Consider the following 13,897-nt stretch of genomic DNA (forward strand, 5'->3'; position numbering starts at 1 on the left):
GCAGCCAGGGTTTATGTCAAGTGTGAGGATAACGAGCAAGAAATTCAAGCCCTTGGCAAACTGGTTGGAGAGGCAAGGATTGTGTCCAGGTAGAGCTCATAACATTATTTATTGTTTAATCTATTTAATTAAACATGTAATTTACCCTCAAACTGTGGCTGACATTATATGTAGTCCTGAGCCACATTAAGATGTACTATTTGTGCTGTGAAATTCTACGGGATTTGACAAGTGCATGGTGGCAGATCTCCAGCATTAAAGCATAATACAGAATGCTTCTTTTATTCAAGCTCTTCTTCCCTTCACGTAGAGGGAATCAATCGACTTTTGTATACTAACTTTCGAATTTGTTTCTTTATTCCCATCTTCTTTAATTAAAGCACAAGATATCGTAATCAATTTCCATTTGATCTTCCAAAAGAAAGGTACTGAATAATCCATACCTGAATTTCATTGATTCAGACACAGGTCCACCGCTCAGCAATAAAGGCCAAACGTCCTGTGCTGCCACCTCATGGCCGGCAAAGGGCAATGAAATCCATCGTTGCGGCCATGCAGGGCGCATGCGCGGTCTGCTTCCCGCGCGAGCCAGATCTCCAGGGAGGACCTGAGTTTTCTTTACCCAGGGTGAGGAAGGCGCCGCCGCCCTGGCTTTGGGGCTGGGGCCTCCGGGGAGGTTCCGAGTGGGGGCGTTGAAGAGGCCGCTCTTTTTGCAAGGCCCAAGATGGCGGGCCCTGCACAGGCCGCGCTGTTCCGCGCCCTCAGGGCGTCAGTATCCCGTTGGGGCCGGATGCCCCCGCTGGGCCCGGAGCATCCTTGGCGCTGCCCTCGCAGAGCCGCACTGAGGCTGAGGTGGCGCGGGGGCCTGGGCTCCGCGAGGAGCGGCGGCAGCGAGGGCTGGAGGACCCGGGCTCCGGGGCTCCGGGGCGTCTGGCCTGGATGGGACTGAGCCCTTCCAGGGACTGGGACTCCCGGGTTCTGGTGCGGGTGGATCCTGGGCAGGCTCAGGACCAAGTCCCTCTCCTTCCACCAAGGAGCGCCCAGAGGCCGGCGGGATCTCCAGGTTCATTTCCTCCTCCTTCAGGTGTTTACTTTTCCTTTATTTCTGTAAGGCCAGAAATTGGCGCCATCCTTCACATCGGTGAATCGGGACCCTAACACCCATTACCTCAGGTTTATTGTTATTGCCATTAACTGTGTTGGTGGCATTATCACTAAGATCATCATTGTTGTTATTGTCATTCATGATTATTAGCAGGTGTGTTCATCGTTTTGTCTCATTATGCATTTTTTTTTTTTTTTTTTTTTGTGATTGGTTTTGTATGACGTTGAATTGAGCTTCTTTAATCTTGACTAGTGTTGTCAGATTCCTGAAGAGCATTCCGGAGGACAACCCCTGCCTTTAGTGCAGCCACAGAATTTCGTGGGCACAGGAGAGCACCTAGAATATTCCCCTTTCATTGCACAGCAGCTTTGGGAAATGGTGGCTGCCTGGCTCTGAGATGAGGTGGAAAAGACCGGATACTGGGGCAAGTGATAGCACCTCCACTGATGTTTTTATGAAGCCAGTGCACTGTCTCCCACGTAGACTTAGAATAAATTCTGATGGCTCTAAAAGGCCATGTTTGCCCTTCCTGGTCTTCCTGGGAGCCTTTAAACCTTGTGTGGTTCCTAGAGTGGCTAAGTTGCCATATCTGTGCCTCGTATGGCAGCACCAGTCTTTTCTGGGCCAACAAGGGCACTTAGAATGTTTCCAGAAGCTCAGGCATGCTGTCTCTGTTCCACCCTTCTGTTCAATGGCAATTCACTGGGTCCCTGGCTGACATAGAACATCGTGCAGAGGGATGGGCTTGGGTGACTTCCTGGCCAGCCTTTCCAGGCAGTTATCTTTGAAAAACTTGAAGAGACTCACAGAGGCCATTCACTGGTATTTCATGACTGCAAGTTGGGTTTCTGGTTCCTTGAGTTTACTTAGAATATCTGAATGGCTCTGAATGGCCAAGAAATCCTCCCTGGTCTTGGAAGCTGCCAAAAGCTATTACTGGGCCTCTGAAGAGTCTTTAAAATTTTTCAGGGTACAGCTGAGAATAGGAAACTTTTCCAGGTCTAGCCCAGCCAGCTCAGGTCGAGTCCTGAAAAACTGGTGGGTATTGGGGGAGCTCATCTTATGAAAGAGCAATTGGTGGCAAAGCTGTGTCTCCAGGACAGCTGTGTGTGTATATGTCTGCAGAGCATGCCTTGTAGTCATCTTTAGTAACTGAACACCATTTGTGAATGGATAAACTATATTCCTTGCTGTACAATAGTGAAAAATTCATATTAACAATGGTAATAATAAAAATATTGATGAATATTAACAGGAATGACGATCATCATACTAGTACCAATGGTTATAATACTGATAATAATACTAACCCTATGGACTTGGGACACACAAGTTTTCCCTAAGTGGATAATAGGCATAAATATTTGGTGGTGTAGGGTTATTTCAAGTCCCAGAAAGCAAGGATGAACATCTAGAACGAGAAGAAAAACAATCTGGAGGTTGGCATGTGCACACCTGGGGACTCCTGTGTTAACTTCTGGTGTTTCAGCCTAAGAGGGAATGTTAATATAACCCTGGTCCTGTAACACCATGCTGACCAACACCTACCAGCTTTCAGGAGATAAGATAGCTGGCTGATGGGACAGGGATCCAGAGAAGTTACGTGTCCAGACCAGTACATGTTGCCCAGTGGCAGAGTTCATGACAAGCAATAAACCCCAGGATAATGTCATTCCCAGCCACCTGACTGTCATCTGCTCTTTCATGGCCCCTCTCTACTGGTACCTCTAGGCACTGGCATGTCCTCCAGAGGCTGTAGGAGGGCATCGTACTCAGTACTCACCCACCTGCAGGAGGCAAGAAAGATGGAAAGAACTAAATACCATGGTTTCTGGATTCTTTTTGGTGGGCATGGCATATTTCGCATTTGCTTTACTAATGGTGGAACCCAGTCAATGGTTTGCAATACAGCTCTGGATGACTCTGGACACCTGTAGAGATTTTGACAATTTCCAGAAGGTCACAAGTTCTTGGAGGACTTTTTCATGAGTTCTTTGACTGAAAAGGTGGTTCAAAAAACTACTGTTCTGACTTAGAAAATGTTGCAGAGGCTGGGCGCGGTGGCTCATGCCTGTAATACCAGCACTTTGGGAGGCCGAGGCAGGCAGATCTTGAGGTCATACTAAAAATACAAAAATTAGGGGGGCGTGGTGGCATGCACCTGTAACCCAGCTACTCAGGAGGCTGAGGCGGGAGAATCGCTTGAACCTGGGAGTCGGAGGTTGCAGTGAGCCAAGATTGTGCCACTGGACTCCAGCCTGGGCGACAGTGCGAGACTCTGTCACAAAAAAAAAAAAAAAAAGAAGAAGAAGAAGAAGAAAAAGAAAATGTTGCAGAGACTCTGGTGAACAGGTAGTCCCTCTCCTGCCACTCCAGGTAAAAGTTTCTTGGCCACAAACCTGATTTAGCAGTATCCCTTCATCTTAGGTGGGTAACAGAAAGCCATTCTTGACCTATCCAAGCATGGAGGGGGAATTTGACTTAGAAAACTTTTAGGTGGACTAGTTGGTGAAAGAAAGTGCATTCTAGGGCTCACAGGCCTACACATAGAGTTGCTAGCACATAAAGCATATGTATGAATTCTTTCTGAGCCCATGGCAAGACCAGGGTGCACTTCATCCATCTCCTATGCTGATATGAATAGGTACTTGCCCCAAAAATAAAAGAATAACTCAGGAAGCCCATTCTACAGGACACCAGGTGATACAGTAGGAGTCTTGGGGGTTGCTGTGGTATGTATGTTTTAAGGTTGCCTTTTAATCATCTTCAGCAAATTCAACAGTCTTCAGAACATAAAAAAAAAATTATTCAACATTGCATAATAACTACCATAAACATATCCATGATAAAGAACTGTACCCACATAATAATAACATTAATAGCAATCACAATGGTGATGATATAAATGTCATTTTAATGAAGAGAATAATAAAAAGCAGATATTTAAGAGCATATTCCTATAAGCCTGTGACATTGTTCCCATATGAGCCCTCATGTTATTGATTACAGGGAGAGGCTTGGAGCTGCATCTTGGAATATCTTCTGTGATGGCAAAGAAGAGTGGCAGTAGGGAGAATAATTCTGAGCCACATGAGGACCTGGGCAAAAGTGGAGATGCCTGTGCCACGTGGAAATACATTACAAATGGACTATGGAAAAGGGTCTGGCCAGAGTCCTGCCTGACACAGGTCATACAAAAACTTTCAGTAGTTCACCCCAAGAAATGGCTGGTCCAGGCTGTAGATGAGAAGCACTGGGCAGACAGATCCACACTCGCTTCCTGAGTCTCAGAAGTCTGGTGTGCATCGAACATTAAGCCCCTAAGCCTACTGAGACTTCACCTCCTGGCTGGTCTTCTACCATCTGATTCTTGAGCCCCATCACGTAAGTGCCATCTTCATACTGGAATTGCTGAAAATGTCTGACGGAGGGTTTCACCCTGGGTACTCAGTACCAGCAATGGATGAAATACCAGAAGGGAGGCTCCAGGGCTTCCATAGAAGACACATTCTAAAGTTGCTCAGGTGATCAAATGGTCATCTCATAGATTTTCAGCAGAACTGCAGCATTTTGTGAATACCTGAGTGAATGCAGAAAGTATCCAGACGCATGGGCATTCTAGGAAGCCCCCTGTGTAAATCAAATACAAGGAATATCTACTTCTGGGCTCAAAGCTAACTTAGAAAATAAAAAAAGTGAGATGCTGGCAGAAGGCAAATAACTCCACTTCAGTTCCTGAAAGAAAAATAGTTCTGTAACCTCTGAGTTTATTTAGAAAAAGTTTAGAGCCTCAGGAAGACCAAGTATATCATTCTTGATGTTTCTAGGACAGATTGGACAGCTTAGGCCTCTGGGACTATTCTGAGTCCTCTCAGGTTTCCATGGGAGACTGTAACTCTACTCCTAGAGCTCACATCACCCCTGAGCAAGCTCATGGTTTTCTAAATATCCCAAGGAAGTCCATCCAGGGTATTCCTGTATTGGTGAGTTTCACCTTGGACTGGCACGAGAACTCTGAGAATGATACATCCTGACTTCACTTGATAAAGGTAGAGGAGCCAAGAAGTCCAGATCTGGAGAGCACCTGAAACACCAGATGGCAGAAGGACAGTAAGGAGGTGAAGTCAGCTATGGAGGTGGAGCTTCATGTTTACTGCATGTAGGATTCTGAGTTCCAGGACTGATGGGCTGGTGGGGATGAGATACATGTCTTCTTTGCAGGGAGCCAGGCCAAACCAGCCATCTGGTTGCACTACTGAAACCTTTTGTGTGCCCAGTGGTAGGCAAGACACAAGCCAAACTCTCTTCACCTCTGGCTGGTAGTCCTTGACTAGAGAGGTTTGCACACAAGTGGTCCTATTAGCCCATGCTCTCCTGTGGCTTGCTTTCCTTTTACCTCCTGTTTCTCATGTTTGCCGTCATGGAATACATTTCATGGTGAAATTCTTTGACTCTGACTCCAAATTACACAAGGAGGACCCAATTTGTGAACTTTTCATATATTTAGGAGAATCTCCACATTGATTTTTGTATCCTTATGTTCATATTGTCACCAGTATTCAAATTCTTACTATTTAGGTCATTACGTTCACTATCATAATTATCAAATATTTTTCATTTATCATTTATTTTTATTGGTTAATTTTTATGGTAGCTGTTATATAACAATCACTAGAGTTTCTGTATTCATGAAAGATGTCCACGTTAATGGAAGTAACTAGGAGTGTTACTTTACAGGTATGTAAACACAGATAATCTTGACTGAACTGTGGCTATATTGTCTGGTGTCCCTTTGAAGGTGAAGCCTCTTGTGTTATTCTAAGTGACCTCTGGAGACAGAAACTGTCTCATAATTGCAGGGACGACTTGAGAAGGCATCCTGAGCCTATGCAGAAATGCAGACGCACTTCCATGATCTAAGCAACCTATGTGAAGGCCTGAAAGCCAAAGCAAAGCTGTTCAATGAAAAGTTTTCCTAGTAACACTGGAGGTCCATCAGTCACTCCTCCTGGTCTGGAAATGCCAGAAATGTCCTCCATGGTTCTTGTGAGGGTCTAGATCTTTTCAAAATCACCTCAGGAGCCACAGAACCACTCCATCCTACCTGAAATTGCAGAATGACTCTTCTTTTGACCAGAGTCTCAAAAATATATTCATTGATAGTTTTGATTCCTGGGAGCCGCCATTGCTTGCAAAAGATGTGCCAGAGACTAGATATTTTCTGTCTCCTCATCTTGCCCGGGGAAGACTGAAGTTTTTCTGAAACACAGAAATGGGAATCTGACCCTCTGAGCAGCCCCAGGATTTTCTAAGTCTTCCAAGCAGAGTGGAAGTTCTGGTGAGGACCCATTGTACCCCCGATGGTCTGGAATCACATAGGATGATGCGTTTAAACAACTCTATGTGGAGATATATTTTCTGAGATATTCCAAAAAGGAGGGACACAACTGTACCAGATGTTAAAAGGGCAGCTGAGTATTAAGTGCCTATGTAGTGTTTGCAGCTTAATGTCCCATGCAGAAGGGGACTCTGGGCTCTTGTGTTAGAATTCAGTGTAATTCTGGGGTCCTGCTTTTCTTCCAGGAAATCCCACTTCCATCTGGATGTCTGGATGAACTACTGAAAGCCACTGAGTGTCCTGCAGCAGGTGAACTGTGGCCAGAGCCCAAGGATGAAGGGGGCTCCTTCCGTCTGTGACTGTGAAGAAGAAGCCTGAGGTATAGCAGACCCAGGCCCCAGAAGGATGGAAAAAATGAGGTGGGGAGTGAGGGGACCTCAGAGGAAGACTGAGGTCTGCAGAATCCCAGGGTCAAGGAGACAGTGCACTGTCCTGGTGGTGTCCTTGATATTTGAAGAGGGGCGATAATCCATCTCCTGAGTAAAAGCTTCATAGGGGGTGAGGAGGGGAGAAGTAAACAGAGAGGAAGCAGGGAAGGCCAAGACAGCGACCAGCCTTAGAGCAGTTTTAACCAGAAATGGACACAGACCCTGGACCCCATCGCGGGGCTGCAGGCCAAGGACTGTCTCTAGGCGATGCATAGCTCCCTTGTGGGGTTAGTGGGAGTAGGCATTGTGACGTCTGCAGGGGTGTGGAAGGCTGGGCGACGGAAGCAGCTTACTGGGCTGGACCAGAAATACTGAACTTCTTTTCCATCAGTGAAATCCACTTCCGGGTCAGAAAAAACTGCAAGTTCTGGAGGGGCAGGGCCTAGGAGGAGGTCAGGGCCTGAGCCTTCCTGGTTTGACCCCCGTACCCCCCGTGTTTCTGGGTCTGTCTTCACTTCCACCCAGCGGATGTTGAGTATCCTCCTTTGAGTCCCCACGAGTGTGTTGTGTGCAGTGGGGCCAGGCTGCTTCATCCACTGCACGTTAAATGTTTCCAATACTTTCTGGCCAAAGTTTAGAGTTGCCAGACCACTGACTTTGAATGTTGACCTGGTTCCTTTTGAACACAGTAAAATCTATTGTAGTTTAAGGTCACCTCTTTTCGTGGATGGTGAAGAGGCAGGCTGTTCAGGCGCAACTGCCCTCAGGTCTGGAGGGCGGCGGAGGTCACTGTGGGTGGTGGGTGAATCCGGAACCTCTGTGGCTCTAGACTTTCCAATATTTCATTTTTTCTTTTGTAGTTTTTGTTTGTTGCTTGCTTTTTTTACAATGGGAACTGGAATGTAAGATGCCAAACTAGCCTGTGGGGGACATGGATTTTCACAACAGTAACCACAGAGTGTAGTTTTCATTTCTATTCCCTGTTCATGTGGGAGGCAGAGAAGGAAATCAGGTGCTCAGTTCTAGGGACATCACAGGACTAGGACATGTACAGTGAGGGTGGAAGGCAGAGGAATTGCTTTAGGAGAATAAAATTACTGCATGCACACACATATGTATGTATATGGATGTATGTACACAAATATGCATATTTATAGATTCTGTTCTCCCTCTCTATATATAATTTTCTTTATTTCACACTTGGTATGATTTTTTTAATTATACTTTGTGTCCTAGGGCACATGTGCACAATGTGTAGGTTTGTTACATATGTATACATGTGCCATGTTGGTGTGATGCACCCATTAACTCGTCATTTACATTAGGTATACCTCCTAATGCTATACCTCCCCCCTCCCCCCACCCTACATCAGGCGCCAGTGTGTGATGTTCCCCTTACTGTGTCCAAGTGGTCTCATTGTTCAGTTACCACCTATGAGTGAGAACATGTGGTGTTTGGTTTTTTGTTCTTGTGATAGTTTGCTGAGAATGATGGTTTCCAGCTACATCCATGTCACTACAAAGGACTCAAACTCATTCTTTTTTATGGCTACATAGTATTCCATGGTGTATATGTGCCACATTTTCTTAATCCTGTCTGTCATTATGGGCATTTGGGTTGGTTCCAAGTCTTTGCTATTGTGAATAGTGCTTCAGTAAACATACATGAGCATGTGTCTTTATAGCAGCATGATTTATAATCCTTTGGGGATATACCCAGTAATAGGATGGCTGGGTCAAATGGTATTTCAAGTTCTACATCCTTGAGGAATCACCACACTGTCTTCCACAGTGGTTGAACTAGTTTACAGTCCCACCAACAGTGTAAAAGTGTTCCTATTTCTCCACATCCTCTCCAGCACCTGTTGTTTCCTGACTTTTTAATGAATGCCATTCTAACTGGTGTGAGATGGCATCTTATTGTGGTTTCGATTTGCATTTCTCTGACGGCTAGTGATGATGAGCATTTTTTCATGTGTCTGTTGGCTGCATAAATGTCTTCTTTTGAGAAGTGTCCGTTCTTATCCTTTGCCCACTTTTGGATGGGGTTGTTTGTTTTTTTCTTGTAAATTTGTTTGAGTTCTTTGTAGGTTCTGGATATTAGCCCTTTGTCAGATGAGTAGATTGCCACAATTTTCTCCCATTCTGTAGGTTGCCTGTTCACTCTGATGGTAGTTTCTTTTGCTGTGCAGAAGCTCTTTAGTTTAATTAGATCCCATTTGTCTATTTTGGCTTTTGTTGCCATTGCTTTTGGTGTTGTAGACATGAAGTCCTTGCCCATGCCTATGTCCTGAATGGTATTGCCTAGGTTTTCTTCTAGGGTTTTTATGGTTTTAGGTCTAACGTTTAAGTCTCTAATCCCTCTTGAATTAATTTTTGTGTAAGGAGTAAGGAAGGGATCCAGTTTCAGCTTTTTATTTATGGCTAGCCAGTTTTCCCAGCAGCATTTATTAAATAGGGAATACTTTCCCCATTTCTTATTTTTGTCAGGTTTGTCAAAGATCAGATGGTTGTAGAAGTGTGGTATTATTTCTGAGGGCTGTGACCTGTTCCATTGGTCTATAGCTCTGTTTTCATAACAGTACCATGCTGTTTTGGTTACTGTAGCCTTGCTGTATAGTTTTAAGTCAGGTAGTGTGATGTCTCCAGCTTTGTTCTTTTGACTTAGGATTGTCTTGACAATGCGGGCTCTTTTTTGGTTCCATATGAACTTTAAAGTAGTTTTTTTCCAATTCTGTAAAGGAAGTCATTGGTAGCTTAATGGGGATGGCATTGAATCTATAAATTACCTTGGGCAGTATGGCCATTTTCACAATATTGATTCTTCCTGTTCATGAGCATGGAATGTTCTTCCATTTGTTTGTGTCCTCCTTTATTTCATTGAGCAGTGGTTTGTAGTTCTCCTTGAAGAGGTCCTTCACATCTGTTGTAAGTTGGATTCCTAGGTATTTTATTCTCTTTGAAGCAATTGTGAATGGGAGTTCATTCATGATTTGGCTCTCTGTTTGTCTGTTATTGGTGTATAAGAATGCTTGTGATTGTTGCACATTAATTTTGTATCCTGAGACTTTGCTAAAGTTGCTTATCAGTTTGAGGAGATTTTGGGCTGAGACGATGGGGTTTTCTAAATAGACAAGCATGTTATCTGCGAACAGGGACAGTTTGACTTCTTCTTTTCCTAATCAAATACCCTTTATTTCTCTCTCTTGCCTGATTGCCATGGCCAGAACTTCCAACGCTATGTTGAATAGGAGTGGTGAGAGAGGGCATCCCTGTCTTGTGCCAGTTTTTAAGGGGAATGCTTCCAGTTTTTGCCCATTCAGTATGATACTGGCTGTGAGTTTGTCATGAATAGCTCTTATTATTTTGAGATACGTTCCATCAATACTGAATTTATTGAGAGTTTTTAGCATGAAGGGTTGTTGAATTTTGTCAAAGGCCTTTTCTGCATCTATTGAGATAATCATGTGGTTTTTGTCTTTGGTTCTGTTTATATGTTGGATTACGTTTATTGATTCGAGTATGTTGTACCAGCCTTGCATCCCAGGGATGAAGCCCACTTGATCATGGTGGATAAGCTTTTTGATGTGCTGCTGGATTTGGTTAGCCAGTATTTTATTGAGGATTTTTCTGTCAATGTTCATCAGGAATATTGGTCTAAAATTCTCTTGCTTTGGTGTGTCTCTGCCAGGCTTTGGTATCAGGATGATACTGGCCTCATAAAATGAGTTAGAGAGGATTCCCTCTTTTTCTATTGATCGGAATAGTTTCAGAAGGAATGGTACCAGCTCCTCTTTGTATCTCTGATAGAATTCAGCTATTAATCTTTCTGGTCCTGGACTTTTTTTGGTTAGTAGGCTATTAATTATTACCTCAATTTCAGAGCCTGCTATTGGTCTCTTCAGGGATTCAACTTCTTCCTAGTTTAGTCTTGGCAGAGTGTATGTGTCCAGGAATGTATCCATTTCTTCTAAGTTTTCTAGTTTATTTGCGTAGAGGTTTTTATAGTATTTTCTGATGGTAGTTTGTATTTCTGTGGGGTCGGTGGTGATATCCCCTTTATCATTTTTTCTTGCATCTATTTGATTCTTCTCTCTTTTCTTCTTTATTAGTCTTGCTAGCAGTCTATCAATTTTGTTGATCTTTTCAAAAAACTAGCTCCTGGATTCATTGATTTTTTGAAGGGTTTTTTGTGTCTCTGTCTCCTTCAGTTCTGCTCTGATCTTAGTTATTTCTTGCCTTCTGCTAGCTTTTGAATGTGTTTGCTCTTGCTTCTCTAGTTCTTTTAACTGTGATGTTAGGGTGTCAATTTTAGATCTTTCCTGCTTTCTCTTGTGAGAATTTAGTGCTATAAATTTCCCTCTACACACTGCTTTAAATGTGTCCCAGAGATTCTGGTATGTTGTATCTTTGTTCTCATTGGTTTCAAAGAAGTTCTTTATTTCTGCCTTCATTTCGTTATGTACCCAGTAGTCATTCAAGAGCAAGTTGTTCAGTTTCCATGTAGTTGAGTGGTTTTGATTGAGTTTCTTAATCTTGAATTCTTGTTTGATTGCACTGTGGTGTGAGAGACAGTTTGTTATAATTTCTCTTCTTTTACACTTGCTGAAGGATGCTTACTTCGAACTATGTGGTCAATTTTGGAATAAGTACAATGTGGTGCTGAGAAGAATGTGTATTCTGTTGATTTGGGGTAGAGAGTTCTGTAGAAGTCTATTAGGTCCGCTTGGTGCAGAATTGAGTTCAATTCCTGGATATCCTTATTAACTTTCTGTCTCGTTGATCTGTCCAATGTTGACAGTGGGGTGTTAAATTCTCCCACTATTATTGTGTGGGAGTCTAACTCTCTTTGTAAGTCTCTAAGGCCTTGTTTTATGAATCTGGATGCTCGTGTATTGGGTGCATATATATTTAGGGTAGTTAACTCTTCTTGTTGAATTGATCCCTTTACCATTATGTAATGACCTTCTTTGTCTCTTTTGATCTTTTTGTTTAAAGTCTGTATTATCAGAGACTAGGATTGTAACCCCTGCCATTTTTTGTTTTCCATTTGCTTGGTAGATCTTCTTCCATCCCTTTATTTTGAGCCTATGTGTGTCTCTGCACGTGAGATGGGTCTCCTGAATACAGCAAACTGATGGGTCTTGACTCTTTATCCAATTTGCCAGCCTGTGTCTTTTAATTGGAGCATTTAACCCATTTACATTTCAAGTTAATATTGTTATGTGTGAACTTGATCCTGTCGTTATGATGTTAGTTGGTTATTTTATTTGTTAGTTGATGCAGTTTCTTCCTAGCATCGATGGTCTTTACATGTTGGCATGTTTTTGCAATGGCTAGTACTGTTTGTTCCTTTCCATGTTTAGTACTTCCTTCAGGAACCCTTGTAGGGCAGGCCTGGTGGTGACAGAATCTCTCAGCATTTGCTTGTCTGTAAAGGATTTTATTTCTCCTTCACTTATGAAACTTAGTTGACTGGATATGAAATTCTGGTTTGAAAATTCTTTAAGAATGTTGACAATCAGCCCCCACTCTCTTCTGGCTTGTAGAGTTTCTGCCAAGATATCTGCTGTTAGTCTGATGGGCTTCCCTTTGTGGGTAATGTAACCTTTCTCTCTGGCTGCCCTTAACATTTTTTCCTTCTTTTCAACTTTGGTGAATCTCACAATTATGTGTTTTGGAGTTGCTCTTCTTGAGGAGTATCTTTGTGGCATCCTCTGTATTTCCCGAATTTGAATGTTGGTCTGCCTTGCTAGGTTAGGGAAGTTCTCCTGGATGATATCCTGCAGAGTATTTTCCAACTTGGTTCCATTCTCCTCATCACTTTCAGGTACACCAATCAGATGTAGATTTGGTCTTTTCACATAATCCCATATTTCTTGGAGGCTTTGTTCATTTCTTTTTACTCTTTCTTCTCTAAATTTCTCTTCTTGCTCCATTTGATTCATTTGATCTTCAATCTCTGATACTCTTTCTTCCAGTTGATCAAGTCAGTTGCTGAAGCTTGTGCATTTGTCATGTAGTTCTTGCGTCATGGTTTTCATCTCTATCAGGTCGTTTATGGACTTCTCTGCATTGGTTATTCTAGTTATCCATTCATCAAATCTTTTTTCAAGGTGTTTAGTTTCTTTGTGCTGGGTTTGTAGTTCCTCCTTTAGCTCTGAGAAGTTTGATCAACTGAAGCCTTCCTCTCTCAACTTGTCAAAGTCATTCTCCATCCAGCTTTGTTCTGTTGCTGGTGAGGAGCTGCGTTCCTTTGGAGGGGGAGAGGTGCTCTGATTTTTTGAATTTTGAGCTTTTCTGCACTGCTTTTTCCCCCTGTTTGTGGTTTTATCTACCTTTGGTCTTTGATGATGGTGATGTATGGGTGAGGTTTCGTTGTGGATGTCCTTTCTGTTTGTTAGTTTTCCTTCTAACAGTCAGGACCCTCAGCTTCAGGTCTGTTGGAGTTTGCTTGAGGTCCACTCCAGGTAGGCTCCTCCCAGTTAGGCTCTCCAGTTAGGCTACTCGGGGGTCAGGGACCCACTTGAGCAGGCAGTCTGTCAGTTCTCAGATCACAACATCCATGCTGGGAGAATCACTACTCTCTTCGAAGCTGTCAGACAGGGACATTTACATCTGCAGAGGTTTCTGCTGCTTTTTGTTTAGCTATGCCCTGTCCCCAGAGGTGGAGTCTACAGAGGCAGGCAGGCCTCCTTGAGCTGCAGTGGGCTCCACCCAGTTCGAGCTTCCTGGCTGCTTTGTTTACCTACTTAAGCCTCAGCAATGGTGGGCACCCCTCCCCCAGCCTCACTGCCGCCTTGCAGTTAGGTCTCAGACTGCTGTGCTAGCAATGAAAGAGGCTCTGTGGGCTTGGGACCCTCCGAGCCAGGCGTGGGATATAATCTCCTGGTGTGCTGTTTGCTAAGACTCTTGGTAAAGCACAGTATTGGATGGGAGTGACCCAATTTTCCAGTGTTCTGTGTCACAGTTTCCCTTCGTTAGGAAAAGGAATTCCCTTCCACTTGCACTTCCTAGGTGAGGCGA

The 13,897-nt window shown here is 43.6% G+C and overlaps 1 long non-coding RNA gene across 4 annotated transcripts in view; it reads left to right on the forward strand.

Moving 5' to 3' along the window:
- The first annotated feature begins 561 nt into the window (after nt 1–561).
- Nucleotides 562–13,897, forward strand: part of LOC119625916 (uncharacterized) — a 65,721-nt gene continuing 52,385 nt past the window's right edge. For all 4 annotated transcript variants that reach the window (XR_012094150.1, XR_012094149.1, XR_012094148.1 and 1 more), the window contains exons 1-2: nt 562–627; nt 6,689–6,822. This is a non-coding gene — a long non-coding RNA (uncharacterized lncRNA). The remainder of the gene's footprint in view (nt 628–6,688; nt 6,823–13,897) is intronic.

The sequence above is a fragment of the Chlorocebus sabaeus genome, chromosome 10 (assembly GCF_047675955.1).
Source record: "Chlorocebus sabaeus isolate Y175 chromosome 10, mChlSab1.0.hap1, whole genome shotgun sequence".
NCBI lineage: Eukaryota > Metazoa > Chordata > Mammalia > Primates > Cercopithecidae > Chlorocebus > Chlorocebus sabaeus.